Here is a 23,670-nt window from a genome sequence, read left to right as displayed (position 1 = left end):
ATATGTAAACCAAACCTACTCTGCCCAAATTGGAAAACATGTGTGGTATATTGAAGATTTAGCATTAATTTTGAAATAGCCCGTCTGACAAAGAGTAATATGCAGCTTGATCTCAAAACTGAAAAAGCTGCAGACAAGAATAGGAAAACGAAATTAGTTTTTCAAAGAGATGTATGGAGACACACATGGAAGAGCAAACCTCATGAAATGCTAACACGTATAATACTGAGGGTTATGACTGTTCCCACCTCCCAGCCCACACAGAAAAGTGTGTGTTGTTTTTATTTATTTATTTATTAAAACAGAAGCTCCACAGCTCTGAGTCTATTACCAAAATGAATGGATTCAATATCTGTTCAATGATGTGTTCAAAATGAAAGCAACATCATTAAATGTCAGAGATGTTTTTAGCACATTTTACTTCTTACCAGAATAAAACAGGCATTATCTCACCAGGTGCTTGCAAAACTTAAATGCTATTCTCTGTATTTAGGTGGTGGGAATGCTATGCCCAGAAGACAGGAGGCAGCATTTCTAATGTGCATGCCTGTGAGGACCCCGGTGTTCAGCCCTCCGTTATGAATTCACACAGACAGCACTGCGGCACACACGCAGATTTTGCTGCTGCTGCAAACCTGGGATCACGGCTGCGATGCAGAGATCCTGCTGGCTGACTATTTAAACCTGCATTCGGAAGTCATCACTCTGTACTGCTTGTGCGATTGCAGACCATTAGTTTCCTAAGCCCTTCTTTCCCTTTTTCCACCTGTATAATAAGGAAGTGAACGTGATAGCCTGTTAGCAGTGTGACAGTGCTGACTTTTAGCCCCGAGACCGTATTCAACAAGGGAATGTTCTAACCTTCATCTCCTGGAAGTCTCCTATCTGTTACATGCCCGGAGCTATTACCCACTAAAGGACTTCACATTTTTGAATACTTAAACTGAAAGAAACAGATATGGGAGGAACTACATAAATCCATTATTGCAGCAGAAATATCTTTCTGCTTCAGGCATAGAAGATAAATTGCCACCAAAGTGATACAAAGTTGGTTTGATTATTTCATTGGATCAAATATATCATGCTGTCTTGAAATCTGCTTTCAAGTCAAAATTAAAGAATTTTACCATAACCATATTAGACATTATCATTTGCATATTTTTGATCTCAAAAGAGACTTTTGAAGTTATGTAATGCTGAAGTATTTAATTGTTCTTCACATCATTGAAATATCAAATTATAACCAGAAACAGAAAGGATTCTCTTGCTAGATAGCAGTGATTGACTGTCTATCTGACAAGAACAGAATTCTTATGTCAGGGGAAGAAACAGAATTAAGGAAGTAACTCAAAGAGTACCAGATCTTATTTTGTTCAACACTGGGATTTGGGCATCCTTTCTGTTTAAATTTAAGAATACCAGTGTTTTACACTTTCACACATACACATACACACAAAAAAGGCAAAAAAACAAACATACAAACAAACAAAAAAACCAACCCAAATCAGTCACTGAGCTAATATTAACGTGTAAAACCACAACTGTGCTGTAATTTTTAAAAATGGTGAAGACCTGCTTCTGCATGGATTTCTTTTGCATAGCTTATCAGTGATAATCTTGATTTAATTGCAAATGCAGATCAAGCAATTAGCAACCTTTCACAGCCTGGGGCTGTGGGGAGAGCATGGAACATTTGTAAATGAAATTCTTCATACTAAAATTTACCAGGTACAGATATGATTTAACCATTGAAAATTTGTACAGAATCTGGAAAGTTTCTGAAATCTTTACTGCTTTCCAGATTCATTTTTTCGCACTTTATTTCTCTCTTCCTTCCTCATTTTGGTTTATGCAGTTCCGTTTCAACCCAGCAATCTGAAATCATAGGTGTTTCATTTGCAGTTAATTCAGAACTTTTCACCCATTTTGCCAGTGATGTTATAGATGAGATTACGTATTGTGGGTGCTAGAATTATTTGAGGTGCAGGTACTAAGATGTTATCTGATGCCAACGTGTCAGGAAGAGTTAAATCTTTTTGACAATTCAATGGTTCCCTTTGGGTTTGCACAAATGGCACCTGTTGTTGGAGTCAATAGAGCTTACAATTTAATTTCATCTGCCTGCAAACAATCTCTCTCATTAGGGGGTGAAATGATGATAGAATTCACTGAGGCATGCAGTTTCACTTTCTACAGGGCAATACGTAGTACAGTCATCATTTTCAGTGAAGGGAGGCACAATTATCTTGGAAACTGATTGTAAAGAAGAAGAAAGGATAAAATCTCTGGGAAAAAACATAAAAAGTCTGTTTCACTACATTGTTCCATTGATGCCAATTTGCAATCTCATTATTAACAGAATTTGAAAATATAGTTGTCAAGAAAAAAGGGTTCCTAATACATTTTTCCATCTATTTCAAAATGAGCTCATTGGTTTTGTAAAATAGGTACATGTAAATAAATATCTGTGCAGGGATCAAGGGTTAATGCACACCAAACTTAATTTATTTGTGTTGAAAATACCCGCCTCTACTTGCTGCAGCTCTTTAGGTGAATTAACTGGCCAGATAATGTGTTTCCTATATTTTAGTGCAAAGGGTGTGAACTTCACAGCATATTAAGTTAATGGGGCCTGGCATTCAGTTGAACACATCTCTACCTCACAGCAAATCGACCCACTTCCAGCTGGTACCCCAGAGTTCTTTGCAGGCTGCTAGGACTAGCTGAGCCTCTCGTCTGTCCGTGTGCCTCAGCTGCCTTTGGCCAAGCTTCTGCTTGTCACCTCCTGGCTCAGATGTTTGTCTGTGGCAAAACTTGAGTCATTGCCTTGAAGCTCCACCTGGAAGAGTGCTGGCATTCTTTGCTCAGGTAACACAGCTAAGGAAATAGCAGAAAAGGGTTATAAAGCTATTGGTGAAGAAGCCAGGGAAGATGTTCAAACCCCAGCTGCAAAGCAAGGTTACAAACAAAAAGCTGAAATTAGCTTAGAAATGGTCAAAGACAGCTATGGCTCTTATGATGCAGCTTGTCTCAGGTTCCTTTTGTCCTTTCAGTAACTGGGCAGGATTTTGATCTGTGATGTACGGGCTGCAGTCATTCAGGATAAACCTGCTCCAGCTCAGCCTCTCACAGGCTGCAGGGAAATACCTTCTTTTTCCTGTCCAGCTTTTTCTGGCCTTTCCTAAGTATGCTTTTCCCGATGCACTGCCACCTTGGCTGCAGGGCCCAGCTGTGGCCTGCAGCAGGGCCACTGGAGCCGGCTGGAACCAGCCATGGCCCCCACGGGGCAGCCCCTGCCTCACCTCATGGAGGCCCGGCAGCCCCCTGCCCGTGCCTGGGCACCCGCACCCAGTACGGACATGGAGCAGCCACATCTCACGAGACAGCTGACAAACATGACTTTGCCAATTGTGGCCTCGTCATGGTCTTCACAGATTGGAAAGGGTTCGTTAAGCATGACCTTGAGTGATGGAGGGTGTATTTAACTTGTTTTTAGCTTGTGCCAAAGTTATCATTATCGTTGTCATTACCAAGAATTTTTCTTCTGTTACTGCATTGTGCTTTACCACAACAGAGAGGTATTTCTACTATTTGAACATCTTTCCTTACGACAGAGCTTAAGCAATTTAAAAGAAACAGCTTCCGGCATTTTGGTTCTCAGAACCTACCTGCTTTTAGCATGGTAATCAAGTAAGCAGCAGTCTTTATTTCTTTTTAAATTTACCACTTTATCATTCTGGGACATAAATATTAAGCAAAGACAATTAGCTATTGAGACAGCTTACTAACAGTGGCGGTGAATTTCCTAACTGTGTCATGTTTTTCTTCATAGTTGTTCGTGTTTGTGACAGACATGCTCCAGCTCCTACAGTAATTAATTCTGTACCCTTTGTTACAATAATAAAAAAAAAAAAAGTCACAATGTTTGCTTCTGGCCATACCCTATGAAACTGCAGGAAAACCTTGGTGGCAGCTGTGAATGAGTGAATTGTTGATTCTCTTCATGAAAAAAGGCAGCAAGAAAGCATGTTTTCTCCCAGTTTTGCTGTGCTGTTGTGATACTGTGGGTGACCTGCCTGGCACGTAGGAAGGGTAAATACCTCAGTGCTCTTCCTGGTTCATATTCAAGAATGGAGAAGACAATGCTGGGCAAAGAAGACAAGTATAAAGTCAGCACAGATTTATTACTTTTATTGCCATGCTTTAGAATGGAAATAAATAACGACATATTACTGAAGAGATAGAACATAAAATTGGAGTTCAGGAGTCATGGATTTTATTGCTAGGACTACTTCAGATTCATTTTCCTGTAATATTTCTGTCCCTTTTCCTAGAGAAAGACAAAAAAAAAATAAATTACAGTTTATGTAATGAAAGCTCCAAATGGATTTAGGCTCATTGTGCTGTCTTTTAAAGGAAGCCTATTGTTTTAACCCCACCTCTACCATGATACATTTGCAATCTAAACAGAGATAATCAGTAAAACCCTGGGACTGGGGTAGAGAGAGACAAGAAGATGAAGTAACCTGCCTTATCTTAAATGGCAGAATTTTTAGAACGAGGAGCAGAATTAAGTCTCTGGACTCTCTGGATATGGGCAGATGTCTTGAAGTGTAGGAGTTACTATGCTTTAATGAATTACCACTCATCAACTGAGCTACAATATCTCTGTCATGAGTACTCTCCACTCTCACTGCATGTGATGAAAGAATTGTTTGCTTATATTCACATGATCTCATTAGGTGGTTAAGATTTTTGAAACAGTTGAGATCCATGGATTTAAAAAATGTGGAGTAGGAACTACATGATTGGCAAAGATTTTTTTTTCCTTCTTTCTATTTTATTTTTTTCTGTTCTAAGATTACTGACATTTGTGGGTATTATGTACTGAAAGCAGCAGGGATCTGCATTGCAGATAGGCGCTCCTGCAGTGCTAATCTGGGAGGAAGATTTCCTCCAGTGTCATTACCAACCAACCACGCATTACTAAGAAAGTCGAAGAATAGCGTGAGGTGAGAGATACTCAGATTTGCCACTAAGCTCAAGGAATATTTGGAAGGAAGGGACTCTTAGGGAATCTTCCCTAGAGGATCATATTTACTAATTGCTTGTAGTGCATTAAACTTGATGGTCTGTAAACCGCATTTATTGTACTTAATGCCCAGAAAAGAGTAGTGAACACACAGTCTAATAACTGTATTAGTTTCAGATCCTTTCCTACTCCAGATGAAGTACAGTATTTGTGCCCCACCTCTCCTCTGAGTGCTTTGCTTTCTATGAAATTAGTACAGGCAGCAGGTGGCCAAAAGAAATTGCTAAACAACAGCTGATCTGAGTCGGAGCAGGCTGTGGATCCCTGCAATGGAACAGGAGGTAGAGCTCTATTATACCGCCTGCTCAGTCAGGGGCCACCCCCATCAGCACTCAGAGTCACCCCTTGATAACAGGAGGCTTCTCAAATCTAACTCAGCACACATTACTGAGTTTTCTTTAACTCTTTGTGCTCTTTGCTTAAAGTATGACAAGGCTTTCAGGGCTAGTTTCATAGTTCATGCAATTTACATCTTGCTATTGATGTTACTGGCCTTTGCTGCCCAATAAACAGATCTTTGAGAGCAGACTTTATGGAGCTGAGATGTATTTACGTAATACTGAATCCTGGCATCTTTAGAGAAGCTGTAAGAGCTTCATATTCCAGTTGGAAGCCCTGGGTAAAAACTAATTGAATGAAACAATAGGAGAAGAGACACCCAGGGAACGTGCTGACTTCTGCTCATTTTCAGTGATGGCAGAGCTGGAATAACTTATGCAAAGGCCAGAGTTGGCAGAGTCAGTAAAATGGATCTGCTCCTCAGGAAGTAAAACTACTCAGTTTTGTAGCAAGCTAAGATAAGCTTGGGATCCAGGGAGATACAGTACAAGCCAGAAGACTATGAATCGTGACTAAAGCATAGCACCAAAAAAGAAAATTTGTATGTGGTTTGGGGAGAGCTGGACCTTGGAAAAGGCAAAAAGAACCTTACGTTCACAGTGCTTTTGACAATTGCAACCTATAAAAATGGTCCAATACACATTGGTATTTCCCTGAGCAGAGGGCAAAAATGGTATTCTGCACTTAGACACAAAACCAAGCATATACTTTTTATATTATATGTAAAATCTGTATTACCTGACACTTCTGTGGCAGTTTTACAATACATAGACAGTTTGCCTGTGCATTTGAGTTGAAAAGCTGAGAGTACCTGAATAACACTCGATATAGGCAGCCAGGCTTTTCTGGTAATTGAGCAAAGCCTAGGTTCTTCTTAAGTCTGCAGCATAACAAGATGTGTTTTTACCCTGCTGGGCAGCTAAGCTCCACCACAACTGGTCTCTCATTCCTCCTCCTCAAAGGAGAACGTGAGAAAATATAATGGGGATCAGGGGTTGAGATAAGGACAGCAAGATCATTCACCAATCACCGTCATGGGCAAAACAGACTCAGCATAGGGAGAGTAATATAATTTATTGCCTATCACTAGCTGAATAGAGCAGGGAGAAGCTAAAAGCAAACTAAAAATACCTTTCACCCCCAATCCACCCTTTTCTACGTCCTTCTCCTACGCAGCACAGGGGAAGGGGGAGTGGCGGCTGCAGTCAGTTCATAATTCTTCATCTCCGCTGCTCCTTCACAGTCACTCTGCCCCTGATCCCTGTGGGGTCCCTCCCACGGGATGCCGTCCTTCCCGAACTGAGCCTGCAGGGGCTGCCCACGGGCAGAAGCTCTTCAAGAACTGCTCCAGCATCGGTCCATCCCCCAGGAGCAAACTGCTCCAGCACGGGTCCCCCACGGGCGGCAGCTCCCCCCAGACCCCCTGCTCCTGCGTGGGCTCCTCTCCACGGGCTGCAGCTCCGGCCCGGGGCCTGCTCCTGCGGGGGCTCTCCATGGGCCGCAGCCTCCTCCAGGCCACATCCACCTGCTCCACCGGGGGCTCCTCCACGGGCTGCAGCGTGGAGATCTGCTCCGTGTGGGACCCGTGGGCTGCAGGGGGACAGCCTGCTCCACCAGGGGCCTCTCCACAGGCCGCAGGGGAACTGCTGCTGCGTGCCTGGAGCACCTCCTGCCCTCCTGCTGCACTGACCTGGGAGGCTGCAAGGCTGTTTTCTCACTCCTCTCTCTCCCAGCTGCTGTTGCACAGCAGTTTTTTTTTCTTCCCTTTCTTAAGTCTGCTCTCACAGAGGCACAAACAACATCGCTTATTGGCTCAGCTCTGGCCAGCATCAGGTCCCTTTTGGAGCTGTCTGGAACTGGCCCTTATCTGATGTGGGACAGCCTCTGGGTTCTTCTCACGGAAGCCACCCTTGCAGCCCCCAGCTACCAAAACTTTGCCATGTAAACCCAATACATAAAATTATACTGATTATACCATCTATAGATGTGCCTTTTCTAATCGGGTGAAGCTGGATGGTGGTAGCAATGATCACACATTGGTTTGTAAAATCCATCCTAAAGGTCTTTCTCCAGTGACCTCTCCAGTATTTCTTGAAGCAGCTCAAGGGTTTGTGGTAGTTATATTTTTTCAGAATACTGTAACTGTACCCTATCTATCTCAAGCTCCCAAATTCATTACACTCTGTATGCATTCAGAAACAGAACCACAAAATTCATTATTTGGGTGTAACAACTTGTGGTTATGCCTAATGTAGTTAAGTTTAATGGAACACATGGTAATATGACTGCGGATACTAATAATGTAACACCTTTCAATACAAAGAGCCTGTGATTTTGGCATGCCATAATCTCACAGCTCTATCATACAGCTATGTTAGATATCGCTGGTGTTCTTGCATTGAAATTGCAGCAAATCTATAGATCATAAAATAAAAATTATCCACTATAAGTGTACAAACAGATACTAAATAAAGCAATAGCAACAAATGCTCTGCAGCAAGCATTGACAGGGTGCATTAATGATTTTAACATTCCTGTAGGTTTTTGAAAAGATACTAATTTTTCTTGTAGAATAACCCAAGGTGTAAGGGACCCACATGGATTATTGAATCCAACTCCTTATTTGGCAAAGAATTTAATAACTTTAATTTTCCACATTACTTTAAAACCAAACTACTCCAATATTCCCCATCACTTTCTCCAAATTACTTACGATTCAAGATCAAAATTTGATTATCTTTTATTTTTCAAGGCAGCAGAATATATTCCAAGCCACTTAGTTTTTGTGCTCTCTATCTTAGGTCAGGTTGTGAATATGGAATGTAGAACTAGAGTCACTGTCCAGAAACTGGTATCCAGAGTGGTGCTGGTAGGCAGCACGCTGTTCGTGTTGGAGTGAATATACCAGAGTCAGTATCATTCTACCTCAGCTGAATTTCTAGAAGGGGAGGTTTGTGTCTCTGTGTTTGTATCCACCTCTAAGTATGCTTCTGTTCATTTGCAATACAAGCTAACAGATAGGAACACTTATCTAATTGTGGTGAATTAAGTAATTTCTAGCAATAAAAAAAGTATAGATAGAGCCCAAACTATTGAATCTATGTAGCTGTTCCGATTCTAAAACAATTTAACCTATTCTGCAGCACAGTAAGCCGTATTTATAGTTGACTTCAGGTAGACTGCAAGGAGTCATGTCTCCTCAGATTCTAATTTCTTTACTTCAGGACAGGATGAAGAAAAAGAAAAAGAAAAAAAAAGCCTTTTTAATATTCTGCTTGTGTTAATTTATTTGTCTGGATTGAGTTCCAAAAAAATTTGGCAGTTTCAGTTGATTGAACTTCCGTGCTTGTGACTCTTGGTTCTTTATCTAGCTGTAGCCAGTTGGCTCACATCTCAGGTCTTCTTCAACAACATCTTAATCTTATAATTTTTTTATGCCTTAATGGTCAGGATGAACTTCGGTGGGAGGCCTCAGGCTCAAACAGCTTACAATCTAGTTAGACTTTCCCCCTCTCAGCCTACTAATTGCAGTTCTTGGGTTTGCAAGAAAGAACAGTGATATTGTTCCTGATATTTCAGAAGCAGTTTCTATGAAGTTTCCTGTGAAAACTGTAGTAGAAAATTTTAGTTCACAAAGTGCTAACAGAACTTTGCAGGTACATCAGTCAGCTAGACTGATGATGCAGCTGTGTGCCAGGTATAGAGAATTGGTAGCCGAAGTTACTGACTGTCTAGTGAAAATATTTTTTTAATAAGCCACTGAAACTCCTAGAAAGAAGATTCATCTAATGTATTAAGAACACATCTTGTACCTATGGCTTGCAAAATTAGGATGAGACGTGGCTATATTGGGCTATACTGCTGCTGCTTCTAAAAGAGTCCGCTTCGCTCAATGCCTCAGAGGTCAACTTCCCTCAAAGGGAAAAAAGTTACCATAAATTCTACCAATTAGGGAGCTGCAGTGCCTTCCCCTTGAGTGCTGGATAATTGGGCAGGTGAAAACAGTATGGTGCCATCAAATGAAGGCACATCTGAGTCATCCTGAGCTTTTGTTCACCAGCTCACATAGGTTTGTATCACAACACAATTGCCTTAAAGGTTGGCTCAGTTTTCAATAATCCTGCATTTGCTGATGGGGAAAAGAATCTCTGTGAAGGAAAATGTTGTATCTTACAGCTACCGAACTGAAGTAAATAAGGTAAAATAGAACTGGGGAATTTAAGGTTGCTAAGTGAGATTGCTTATTTCCTAAGGACTAAGATTATATGCCATCTCCTCAGTTACAGTTAGTGGGTTCTCTCTCTGTTATCTCAGGTCCTACAAGTTATGACAGCTGAGAAATAATTGTAAAAGCAATTTCCTGGGCTACCTTCTTTTTCTGTAGTTAGGTTATTGGTAGCTCTGCAGATTCCAGTGTTTTCTCTAGTTCTGTTCCTTCTATTCAGGAGCTCCGCCCAGTTACAGTGTATTTGTGACTGCATACATGAATACTGAACTTTACATGAGTTTATATTCATTGATTTTTCAAAACCACAATATGCAGTGCAACATGCACTGCACTTTCTTGTCCAAAATGAAGAAATGCAAATGCTTACTGCATTCTTGCACTGTTTTGTCTCATTTAAGTGATTCCAGAGTAGTGATCTACTGCATGATTCCAACAGCAAGACAAGCTGCTTATCGCAATTTCAATGGGTTGAATACCCTCCCTAGTAGTCAACTCAGAACTGTTACTTCTTCGAATTTTCCTTAAGGCTATGCAAATCTTATTAACTTTCTATAGTGTCCTTTCAGAAACCAAACAATCTACAAACAACTCTCCACCTTAAACTCGAAACATGCTCATTGAAACTAATATGTATGTTATGAAACAGTAAAAGGAAATCTAAAATAAAACTGTCCTCAATCAAAGTACTTTCCCTTAAAATGTGGTAGATCTTGTGCAGTTTTGTTGCAGTTTTTCAATTTCCTTTACAGTCTAAGATCATCTATGACTAGATTCTTTCAGCTCCTGTTGGCCAACATGGATGCTTTGTAACCTCTGTGGATTTGGCTGAATATTCTGATGGTCTCAGGAACAAACATTTTTTCAGGTTTTCTTTCTCAGATCATTGTGTTTCTTTCAGGCTGAAATTGCTCATAAATATACCTCTAGTTCAGCTCTGCTTCAGGGTGATCTAAAATGGGAAAAAAAATAAAAAGGAAAGGTCATATGTCTTTTTTTTTTTTTTTTTTTTAAATCTTTGCAATGACAAATAGAAGCAACCTAAACTCAAAAGTAAGTAATATTTCTCTCTCTCTCTCTCTCTCTTTTCTTTGGAAAAACACTATATCAAATATTATTTTTCCTATGTTTTGTTACAAATATCTTTGGAGAAATGAAGCAAGTGCTTTCTCAGCCTTTTAAGATGGACCTGAATGCTGCTAAAATGTTTGTTAAATAATTGAGCTGTATTTCAAAACCAAGTACAAATCAAGGAGAAAGATAGTCTGGTTATGAAGTGCTTCTCCTCCCTTTGCCTAATACTTGTCTCGGCATTTTGAATAAAAATTGCAGAGGATGTTTGTGTAAAGGGGATGTGAGGCTACTCACATTCCATAGGGATGCAACACATGTAATTGCATTTTAAATTTAATTACATCTTCACTGTAATTTATCCTGATAAATTGCCCTTACTATTGTGATTGAACCATGTGACCATCCAAATCATTATGTCTTTCTGATCAAAGACTGAAAGACAATATTCTTGAAACCTGTTATTGGCATTGAGGAAATTACAGTGATAGGTAGGATTGTGAAAATATTTTAAAATGTGCAACTAGCCTGTGGAACCCACCAAAAATCTAGATATTGGAGTGTGATGGAAAAACAAAGAACAATCTTTGCATGTCTTGGCTTGACAATTAGACATTTAGACAAGATGTATGAGAGCTACTCAAAGCCACTAGTTGTAGAAAAGGAAATATTAGAGAAGTACCTTGTATATGTATTCATGCATCTTTTTGCTAAAGTAAATTATTTTTTAATTTTTTTTTTTCTTTGTAGGCAGTTTGCATCTTTTTGGTACTGTTGTGTTGAGTCTGTTTGGGTTAGTTGAACTCCCTCTTTGACAGCTTCAGGAGCATGATGCTAACTGAGGCATGAGCTACCCTACTACTGGGATGAGAAACACTGTTGACATTTTGCAAACAGGTCTGTGGACAAGGAGTACTGATGGAAATACATATATATTTTTCATCTAAAGTTCACAGGCTTTGAAAGTTGTTAGGTGATATCTAACAAATACACTATCAAATTAATATTTTTCAAGGATCTGAAGAGACATTCATTGTGCACAATACTTAAATAAAGATATTCTCAATCCCTGGTTTAGATGGGTTTCAGTAATTAAAGAACATAAGAATTTTATTCGGATTCAACATTCCCTGTTTGTAATTATCCTCTTGAAGTCCCTTTGTAATTATTCTTTTTTTATGATCCTTTACATTAGCATATTCAATCTAAATTGTTTAATTAGATGATAGTTTACTCAAATTACAAATGCATAAGTTTTCTGTATAACAGTCAGGAAAATAAAGAGCTTTTGAGCTTGTGATATGTTAAGAAGAAGAAAAAAAGTATTGTACTGCTGTTGTTAACTGCAAATGCAAATTTTTTTCTTTTTAAGTCCCTACTCTATTTACTCTGCATAGACAGAAACAAATCCGGTGCTGTTATTTAGATGGCTTCTTGGTACAGTGGGATTTAATCTTTAAAACTGACTATGAAGCTGTACACAATTTGCATTCTTTAGGTCCACATGAACACAGTGGACAATCTTAGTGTAATATAGACACATAATGTATGCATATCTACATAAAAGAAAAAAAGTTCTCTCACGCCTGTCCCTCTTTCATTGTATCAAAGTCTTCAGGATCACCAAAGGCTATGTAATATCAATAAAAATGACTTCATCAACCAACACACAGATGTCATGACAGGTGGTATCTCCTAGGTTTGTCTAATTATGGCAGATGTTACGTCATGTCAGTCAAATTCTTACCCCAAGACAGACCACAGACTAAGGCTTGACATGGTCATCCTTTTCATAACAATCAAATTAGTCATCCCACATTCTTGGCAGATACCTTTAGGTGTCTTGTTGCTTAGTTATGCGTTCTGATTTTTTCTTGGAATCCATTCCAAGTCGTCCAACAATGAGCACAGGAATTCTGAGATTTGAAGGATGAAGGTAAGATGCTGTTGTTTTTCATGAGGAAACCAACACATTTGGTGGTTACCCAGTGTTGCTGAGTGCTTAGGTTATGACAGATGTGTCAACACTGAAAAGTGCTGTTTAATGTTAGTTGTAAAATAAACAATATATATTTTCTGTTGTCATATCTGAACTTTGTCAGCTGTGGCAATGAGACAGGCCAGTGACAAAGAAATACCATGAAGAGCTGTTTGACAAAAGTCAACATGTTCTGTAAAAATACTGCATATCTCGCTGGTAGAATAGTAATATGAGACACAGTTCAGCAGGTAATATGCCTGTTTTTACAGTCGTCTGAAAGCACTCCACTGTTTTGGTGCTTTGACCCAGGCCAGCAGTTAAGCACCACATAGCCACTAGTTCACTCCCCCTACCCAAGCTAGACAGGGGACAAAAAAGAAAAGAAAAGGAAGAAGACTTGTGGTTTGAGATTAAGTCAGTTGAGTAGCTTTCTTTCAAAGCTAAGCATACAAACAAGGTAAATAAGGAATCCATTCACTACTTCCCATCAGCATGCAGATGTTTAGCTAATTCCTGAAAAGCAGTGTCAGCAACAGCCAAAATACTGGTGGGTTGTCAATCCCCTTCCAGTCAGAAATCCAAAACAAAGCAGAAACACACAAATGTCTATGAAGAAAATCAACCCCATCCCAGTCAGTCAGCTGCTAATATTGTAGAGGCTATAAATTAGTTATTTAGTTTGGATCACAGCACCATAAAAAGAATTTGCAAGTTTTCTCCTATATGATGTTATTAATGAGAAGTTCTGGATGCCCACCAGCATCCAAATGGAGAGGTGAGCCTTAGTCAGATGACTTGGAAGAGCAGGTTTAAGTGGCAAGGTTTTGGTAGTGGGGAGGCTGCAGGGGTGGCCCCTGTGAGCAGAGCCCAGCAGCTGCCCCATGTTAGATAAAACCCAGCTCCAGACATCTCCAAGAGGGACCCGCTGCTGCACAAAGCTGAGCCAGTGAACAGTGCTGGTCACACCTCTGTGGAAGGGAAAAACAAAACAAAACAAAGCAAAACTGTTGCATAACAGCAGCTGGGAGAGAGCATTGAGAAAATGTAGAGAGAAACAATTCTGTGAACACCAAGGTCAATGAAGGAGGACGAGGAGGTGCTCCAGGTGCTGGAACAGAAGTTTCCCCATTGGTGAATGACCTCCCCGTCCTTATCTCATCCCTTGAATTGTTTTTGGTCATATATTCTCATATATGGAGAGGATGGTGTGTGAAAGAGTGGTGTAGTAGAGTTCAGCTGCCCATCTGCGTGAAACCAACACGGTGGAAGACACATAAGAAATACAAATGTGAAACAGCGTATCCTAGGATAGTAGCAAGAAGAGTTCCAGAAGGCTGGTGGTAAAGGTATCCACACGCATCTTTGAAAGAGCAGTGTCATTGCAATGTAGGTTTTGTTAGATCTAAGGAAAAAGGCTGTGACAATGTCAAAACCCCCTCATATTAAAAATGGTATCAGCTATTGTCTATTACCATATAACCTTTGGGTGAAAACAAGGTCAAGACTGAAATGCTCAGATGGATGCCCAGAGAGTGAGTAGCTCAAATCCACTTGAATTACAACTACATTGTTTACTTTTGATCTTTTGGTATCCCAGCCTACCTGCTCTGGGGAAAAAGAGAATGGGGAAAGACACAGAGTCAACATAAGGGTTCCTACAGGCAAAGGGAGAGCAATGGCCTAAAGACACCTCAGAAAAGGTTTAAAACTTGATTCTACTATCAGAGAGCAGGAATTTCCAGCTCTACTGCAGTAGGATTAGTACTGCTGATCAGCAGCTGCCTCTTTGAACCTTGCTTGGTATGTGAATTTATATTCTGATGTTTGCTGCCTTATCACAAAGAAGGGAGTTTTTGTTGTGTGTGTGCCATACGCTGTGGACACTTCTTGCTATTGAGTTCTCTTGAGCTGTCTTCTTTCTTTGCTTAGCCAGAGCAATCCAATATACATTAACATATACAGTAAGGAAATGTGAATGACAGAAATGCTTGGCATGTGCTACTGCTGTTGGTAGCAAAGCTGGTATGATTACTCTCAGACAGGAGGCAGGAAGAACATCTTAACCATTTCCATCTGTATTTAAGATATGTGTGTTATACAAAAGGGAACACAGTAGCAAAAGAAACAACATGATAAAATACTGGACTTTTACGTAGCAGCTTCTGACTGAGTAACATGCTTATGTGGGATGTACATCATGCAGATGTGGGTTACATGCAAATATCCTTACTCTGCCTAAGGGCAAATGTTGCCTAGGATTTTCCTGACATGGAGAGTTTGGATCCCACTAATATGTAGAAGGAGCTTTAAAATAGTTCTTTCATATATGAGATGAGCTGTTACTGAGGTACCAAAACAAGAAGCACACATGCCTCATTTGGCAAAAGTGATTCTGGAATTAACTAAATGTTTGTAAACCACAGCGAGCATGATTTTTTTACACATCTTGAGTTAACCTGTATTCATTGTTTGCTAGACTTTTAAGGTACAGTTAGGTAGGAAACCAGAAGTAGGACTAAAGCAAGCCATTTATAAAGAACATGTATGTTTTAAAAATATGTGGTTGGTATTAAACATCCCCTGTTGGGGGGTTTACATTAAAACAAGACAAATGCTAAAAAAGCAATGTATACCAGTAGTAGAGAGTTATTATTTTGTTCAAATGGACTATGTTAAATGTATGCTGCTGTAATTTATATAACCTGCTCTGATGTAAGAAAAAATTCATACAGTTTTCATGGAAACTTTATGCACAGTTCGTTCTTAACTGTAGGGAATCCCTCTCAGAACCAGTAAATAAGCAGCTCAGGAATTGAATTAACCCCCAGCTATCATAAGCAAATAACCTACATGGGAAATTGTGTTATCTAACTGGCCAGTTGATGCTTTGCTTTTTCCAGCTTTAAGAAAGAAATTAAATGGTATGGCAGTGTATTACTCTCATTTCCAATCCTCTGGAGCAGATAAACATTATCATGAAACTGGCCAAGGATGAAATTTAAATAAGTAGTGATTGGAGAGGATGACAGGAAGAGTTTCCAACTTACAAAAACTGACAAATTAGTTTAATTAACTGCAAATTTTGGAGTACAAAGATATGGGGGAATTATTTATTTTGATGTGTAATGCATGCTCAATATTTCTGTAAACAGATTAGGGTAAAGAAACCCTGCCACAGAATTATTCAAGAAAGAAGGAAGAAAAAAAGCTGAAGCCATCTACATATTTTTCTCCTTTTAAGCCACTGTCAATTTACAGTTCCAGTGTGGATTACAGATTGATTCCATTTTATCTGAGTTCTCTAACAACCCAAAGTCTTTCTCCAGTGCACCTTTAAACAGCCATACAACATAATTACCACTGTCATTTAAGCACCCTAGGCACTCATCATGGGTATGAGATTATGAGTCTTATATCATGATCATACTCTTATAGCGTTAAACTATTATTATTATTATTTTGAAAAGTCTGTATTGTGAAAACATACTCTGCCCTGTAAGTACAGTACTGAAGGAACTAAACAGGCAGTATGCAATGGGCCAAAATGGAAGTCCAATCTGTTTTTGTGGTTTCTTGGATTGCAGAACCTTTTGGCCTCAGGTTCTTTGCATCTTGTTATGATTGCAGAAATGCTATGGAGGCAGGTGAACACAGCAATGAATGCAGTAAAGTCACTCTCTTTATTTTGGTACTTTCCTTTTTTTTTTTTTTTTTTGCAATCATAATATTTCTCTTATGACATTTTGTGGTTTGTGGTATGGAAATAAGTTACTGTAGAATTTAAGTATATATACGAATAAAGTAATGTCAGGATGGGGTAGTAAATGAAACATAGGACTTGACAAAAAGTTTCCAAATACTGTCCTGAAGCTATTGTGTTTGCATCATTGGAAAATTAATTTGCACTCACAGTATGTCTCTTTCTCAATTTGTGTAGTGTGAGTGCTTCATATGGACTGCATAGTGTCAGTTAATTGTAGTCTGCTCACTGTTTCTCTGCAATGAAGTTCATGCTACAGTTTTGGTTCTTAGTTCCAGTACACTTTGTATCTTCAGAAAAAAAATCCTATTGGCCATACTTAGGCTTGTCAATTGTGAAAAACAAAACAAAACAAAACAACCCAACCCCTGAGTTCTCAGACTATGGCATAAAACATTAGTGAAGGTTGATTGAGGCAAATAATGTGAAAGACAATGATGGTGAAGAGTGGAAAATGATACCTTTTTTTCCCCTTCTAAGTACTACTGCCTGCATTTAGCACAAACACTTTAATAAAGAGCATAGAATTTAATGATTACCTTCTTTTTTCCAAAACTGAAAAGTTTAGGTCTTACTTGAGAAACAGCAGTATCATTAATAGCACCATGGTGACAGGGGAGTATCAGTGGGGCTACAATGTAATGGAGCTCTTGACTTTAAAATGTATGCACTGGCAGTTTTAACAGTGAGAAGCCAGAGTAATAACTGCCTTTGTTTCACCCTTGACATTTCATGTTACCTGTGCTGTTCTGTGTCTGAAGTCCTTCCCTTCACGAATACTGCATTTTGCACTTCCATTACATTTTTAGAGGTGAAGATTCATTCACATTTCAAAGCTTAGTTTAAGAAGCCAGATTTTTGTGAGGTTTCTTTATTCCTCTCTCTCTTTCTCTCAAACAGATGCTTAAAGATTTTAAATAAATTTACCCTGAAGTGCCAAAGTAGAAATCATCTGACAAAAGGTCGCAGATGTTTGGTCTTGCCTGGGTCAGCCTCTGGGCTTGGCTTTCAGTCCATCTGTCAGGTTAGATTTGGTGAAGAAGGCAAAGTGCATGTCAAAAGCAGAGGTGCTACTGGGTGAGGTAGCACAGAGGCTTCAGAAAGATTTTCCCTTGGGCTAAAATCCTACCTGAAAGGCACGGGAATGTTTTGTATTTTTCTTCTACAGGTCAGTCAGCCAGGGTAAGAAAATAAATAACAGTGAAGTGAATCTGAAGTGAAGGACTTGCTGCCCTTTTATCTTTGTGCTCTGTGGCATGAATTTAGCTGGTTTCAGCGGATCCAAGTGACACTGTAAATCTGACAGGGCTATTGGATGGGGCAATGGGATCATCAGGCAACTGTTTCGTCATGACTGCCACCTAAGAAACACGTACTTTAGCTCTGTACCAGCAAAGGACTGACAAGCCCTAGTGCAGGCATTGAAGAGCTGCCCAGCTCTTGGAGCGGAGTGCTTAGTATAATGAACCTAGCCAAGGCTGTGGGTCTCAGGAGGGGATCAGACTGTTTTTTTCCTAGATGTGTTCTTTTTGACTTAGTTACTCCTATTAGTTACTCTTAGTTACTCTTCTCGTTAGTCCGCAAGAGAGTCTAGATGAGGTTTCTTCAGTGAAAGAGAGTGTAAAGGACGTATTGCTGGAAAGCTGTTTTTATGTAAGGCAGAGTAAATGAAACAGATTATAACAGGTGAAATGAAACTGATAAAGTATCAATGCTCAGAAAACAGGACTTCAGTACATGAGGGACAGCCATTGGAAATGGGGATGTTCCTTGGGTATGACTATTTCTGTCATGCCAAAAGCTTGCTTTCGTGGAAAACTTGATGGAAGCACTGCCTCCAAGTAACGTAAATTAAAAAGTAAACCGAAGTAGAATTTTTATCTGGACACAGCACAGCTTCCATCTTGAGTTGGCTAAATGAAGTGAAAGTGTAGGCTGAAGCAGAACAGCTTGCCACACTTCAGTGTGAGTGCAGGATAACACTAAATGCTGCCCATTGAATTGTTTCTCTCCTTCATTTCATGGTACCTTCCCTGTGCTGAGAAAGGACGGATAAATAGAATAGCAGACAGCATAATGAGCTGTGAGATATGTCCATAGACATCATCTCAAACAATACTGTTCTGATGTTCATGTAAACATTTGCTTGTTATCTAACAATCTGCTTGTTCTCTCTTGAGTTATTTTTAAGAGAATAGGCAGTTGACATTTCACACTTGCAGTGAGTATTTCACATTCGTGTGTAATGGACTAAGTAACACTAAAAAACAACTACAAAAAAAAAACACTCCAAAATGTCCCTGGAAAATTCTGTTTAATAAATGACTTTTTGTTTGTTTGTTTTAAAGATTTTTGGTGCATTACCTTAGCTGCAAACCCTAGTGGAAAGGTAGATATAAAGTTGAAAAGAATAGGCCAGTACTGCCCATATACAAGCTTTTATTATTTCACATGCTAATTTTAGAAGTTTGTAGTAAGTACATTGTAGGAGCTTCAATGATTAAGGAAAAAATGGATTTGACTAAGGAAAATATTAAAAAAGAATTTGTAATGGCAGTGGTCAAATAGTAAATAATGACTATTTTGAAAGTATCACAACAGCAAGAGTCTAGATTTGAAAGCTTATCTCGGTACCAGGAAGATTTCTCAGTTCTTCGTATTCAACGTTGATACCACTCTTTAAAACAGTTACTCAGATTTAGCGCTTAGGAGACATGCATCACAGACTCTTAAAACAAATGAAAATGCCCTTCATTTAGCTGTCTGTGGTTAGTTTGCATAAGGCTGTTGAGACAGGTGCCGGCTGACATCCAGCTGTAGTATGGATACAATTTCTGAATATATATTGGAGAAATTGGTTGTGAGGGAACTGAAGGGGTAGAACAGGAACTTGGAGTTGTTGCTCCAAAGCAGTTCACATAAAACAGCTTACAGGAGTGAGCTGGAGAGTAAGCAAAACATTGCTAGAGAACTTTGGGTCACAAGTGTAAAAACATGAAAATCCTTTCCTTTTTAATACTTCCAGTATATGCTTATCAGAAACACCTGAACAGAGAGCATATATTTTTATTTATTTATTTTTTGTAATAGAAAGTTTAGTTCTGACTTGAAAAGCAGCAGTAGCATTATTTGGCTGCATATCAAAAAGCTTATTTTGTAATAGAGCTTCCCCATACATACTGAGGTTTACTGTAAGTTATTTTAGTTGACTTTCTGAAGGTGAACATACTGTCAGCTAGGGTGATATTCCAAACTTCTGCTGTATCCATGTGAGTTTGGTTTTGACACCTGCTGAGTGCTGTAGCGGAGGATGAGATAGAGTTACTCTGAGCAAACATCATCTGGGATCTCTATTTACAAGTTCTAAATGATTGCTATTCTGGGATACTTGAAAAGGTCACAAGAGACTCAGCAGCAAATTCAGCCTTCTCTGTTTATTCCTGAGACTGTGATTCTTTCACCACCGCAAAGCTGTGTATGAGCCACATGTGAGAACTTAAAGCCTAAGATTGCTTTTTGGTTCTGAATATTGTACATTTCAAGACTCTTTTTAAGTATGTGTTCTTAGCTCCAAGAACAGAGACTAAAGAGGGGTGTACTTGGGGCAATCCATGAGCACTAAATGAAAGACATATGCTCACAAGTATTGAACTACTGAAATGCTCAGCTATGTCCTCTTCAGGAATAACTTGGCAGCTGCACAGCAGCATCTTCATTATTGCAACATCAAATTCCTCCAAATTCATCTCTTTCTAACTGGTGCTTATAATCTATTCCTCCACACCTGAGCTATTTGCACTTAAACTCCTTTCTGCCTTCCTGATTGGCAACCAGAAACTCAGGCTGCAGAAGTATAGCTCTGTCAAAGGGACCTGCATTCAGTCAATTTATGGCCTAATCTTGTGCCAAAATGGGATGTTGTAAAGCATTTTGAAAATCCACTGTGAAAAGAATATTTAGTGTGTGCGCATCCTATGCATTGTAGGCCATTAGATGATGTGTGTTGTTTATTCTTCTAGAACATAATAATGTGCCATGAAAACAGTACTGTCAAACTGGATTTAATGGAAAAGACAATTGCACCCAACATTAGCTAAAACAATTGAATTTTATTAAAGCTGCTGATATACTGCATGCATCTAGCATACTCTGTGTGTAATTAAGAGCTTATGAGGAAAAGCCTTGTTTTAGTACCAAAGATCACTGCTACGATTTGACTGCAGCTCTGTGTCAGTAATGGTTCCTGATCTAGCACCACATAAAGGTTTTTATGTGGGTTTCAATGCAATCCACAGACATAAGTATTCTTCAGCAAATTCAGTAAAATGCGCCATTTAACACTTGCACTCCTAAAACGTGCTTTGTTTACCTAAGGTCATGACAGTGAAAGATATACAGGTGAAACAAGTGGCTTAGGCCCTCATATTTTTTTAAAAGCTGATCTTGGGAAGGTATTCACAGGCGGTTGAACAGTGAACATTTAAAACCCCAGAAATAGCTTGAGAAAGCTGTGGTGCTGGGACCTCAACTGAGTTACATTGTTGGGGAAACTTGAAAGTAAAACAAGTTTGGCACTAGAATAATTCGTGTTTCACTTCCTGTGCACAATTTGCTTTCTGCAGAGTGATGTGAAGCCATGCAATAAACCTGCAGTCTGCGTGGTTGATGTAGCAGGTTCCAGTTTATGTCAGCTTTGATGGGTGCACTTAAAACATTTTTATAACATGACATTCCCCAATGTCCAAATACAGCTGAAGCAGAGTGCACCAGCTGTTACTTTGACTGGTGATCAAGAATCTCCCAGATAAAGGCAATCTCATGTAAATCTGCCATGAAAATGAAAATCCTCTCATGTGAAGCTATATTTTTCCAATTACATCGTTATACAGAGGAAAGGCAAAAATGCAAACCTGAAAACATACATGAATATATGAAGTTCTGAAACTGTAAAGCAGCATTTTCATTAGGATGGGCTCCTATTTTTCTATTTTAATTGTTCTGCCAGCAGAATCATTAAGAATTTCAAGAACAGACAGACTTTTGGAAGCCTAGCATATTGGTAGAAAGTCTGCTGATATGTGAGGGAAAATGAAGTATTTTCTCTCACCTTCCCACAAATTGCTGTACCTTCCCTTGACTCCTTGGTTGCATAATGTTTATGTGGGCAGATGTTCCCAGAATTCCCCTCTCTGCATGGCACCTCTTTACAACCCCAGCAGGCAGCCAGATTTTGCAGTGCAACCCAAACATCGAGACTTAAACTGCAAGCAATCTGTTACACTCTAGCTAAGGAAATAAAAGTTCTGCAACTGTCAAGGAGAGATGTATTAGTTTGGCCATGCCTAAAATGCTTTGGGAGGTTTTCTGAAAATAAACATGCCAGTCTTGCTCTGAGGCTTGTTGTATGGGGAGATTTGAAAATGTATGATTTTTGTTTCCAAATTTAATGCAGCCAACAGGTAGAAACAATTCAAAAGGACTATTATTTTTTCCTAAGGGGCTAGGGAGTTCATTAGAAATAATTGCACATATACTCTGCTGGAGTTAACAAATGCTCAGCAAGCTATTATAGTGTATAACAGCAGCCTATAGTAATTTAAGGGTGCTGAACAGCCCTGAGATCAACCAGCTTGGTTGATCTTGAATTTAGAAATTTCTCTTTTTTTTTTTTTTTTTCTCTAAGACATTCATAGAAAAAATGCCATATATACTGAACTGTTTGGCTCTGCATACATTTCTTATATTGCTAGGTGACCCAAGACAAGGCACCAGTCTGAATCAGCCTGCTCTCCACTTCCCTCTGAACAACATATCTCCTTCCTTTCTGGCAAGAGGACAAAAACTACATTTTAGACTTGTAATCTATCTTGCCATCAGTAAGAAGAATGAGAGCATGTTAGACCATCGTTTTGATCTTAGGCTTGTTTTGAATCTCTGATGTAGTTCACTTCTGTATCCCTGGCCAAGGTCTATAACTAAGGATCATTCAGGACAGTATGAGTAAAAGGTTACAACAGTACAAATGAGTACACTGACGTGCAAGATATCATCCGTTTCTGTAACTGGAAAGCAAAGAAAGACTGTGCTCCCCCTCAGTACTTCACAATCCTGTCCATGGCTGGTAAGTGTTCTTTGCTCACTAATCCGTGACAAATAAATATACTGATTGAAAGCTTCAGGCAATCCCAACCAGTGGAAGATACAATAGTATGGAAATCTTAATCCTTCAGCATAATGCAAATACTCTATTTTAGCAAACTTAGTGCTGCTGGTCCCAATCTCCATCCCCTGGTCACCCCTGTAGTTGTGTACTCCCCCCCTCCCAGTACCCCATAGCAGGCTTTTAATTTATGGCAGCCTGGAATTTGTTTCTTTTCCCTTTGTTTCTTGGCATGTTCTGTATATGAAATTATACATCTCAGCACAGTGACAATCATTTATCTCAACCTAGACTTCCTTTTTTTTTTTTTTTTTTTCCTTCCCCTTTCCCTTTCCCTCTCCCTTTCTTTTCCCTATTGCTTGATCTAATACGAGAATGTTGTTTTTGCTTGCTTCTGTACTTTCAATGCCAGGTTTCTCTCATCAGTGATTAGATTCTCGTTCTCTTTCTTTGAGAGAACACTTACAGAAATGTTCTCTGATTGTCTTTCTCATGCCTATGTCTGTTTGTTTTCAGTGATTTGTGATTTCATGAGATCCTTTAGTTAAGAATCTTCCTTGTCATAAAAAGAATATATTTAAAAATCTAATTATTTGTTATTAGTAATACAGGAGAATGAACTCACAGGAAATCACAAATGAATTCTTTTCCTCTAACCACTTACATCCTTATTCTGCAGGAAAACCTCCCTTTCTCTGAAGAGAAAGTCTATTATTCTGGCAAATCACTATGTTAATCCTCTGTTTAGTGCAAGGAAAGGACAAAAGCTGTTCAGGAAAATGTTTCCTCAGAAAATCACAGACTGAATTAAAAAAAAATAGTGGTTTTTTTTTTTTTTTAATTTACTCTCACTCACTTGCTTTCCCTGTCTTTTGAGGAAATTAGCATTTCTTTTTATCAGGCAAGGCTTCTCCTTACTGTTTTACAATTGATGCTTGCAGCAACAGCACACTTCCTAGCATATTTCCTAGCATTCCCACTCAGTAAAAGGAAAATTAGAAACAAAACATCTCTAGTGCTTTGTCAAGAAAAAAAGCAGTCT

This window comes from Anser anser (genome assembly GCF_964211835.1).
Source record: "Anser anser genome assembly, chromosome: Z".
Taxonomy (NCBI): domain Eukaryota; kingdom Metazoa; phylum Chordata; class Aves; order Anseriformes; family Anatidae; genus Anser; species Anser anser.
Note: the sequence above shows the minus strand (reverse complement) of the source record.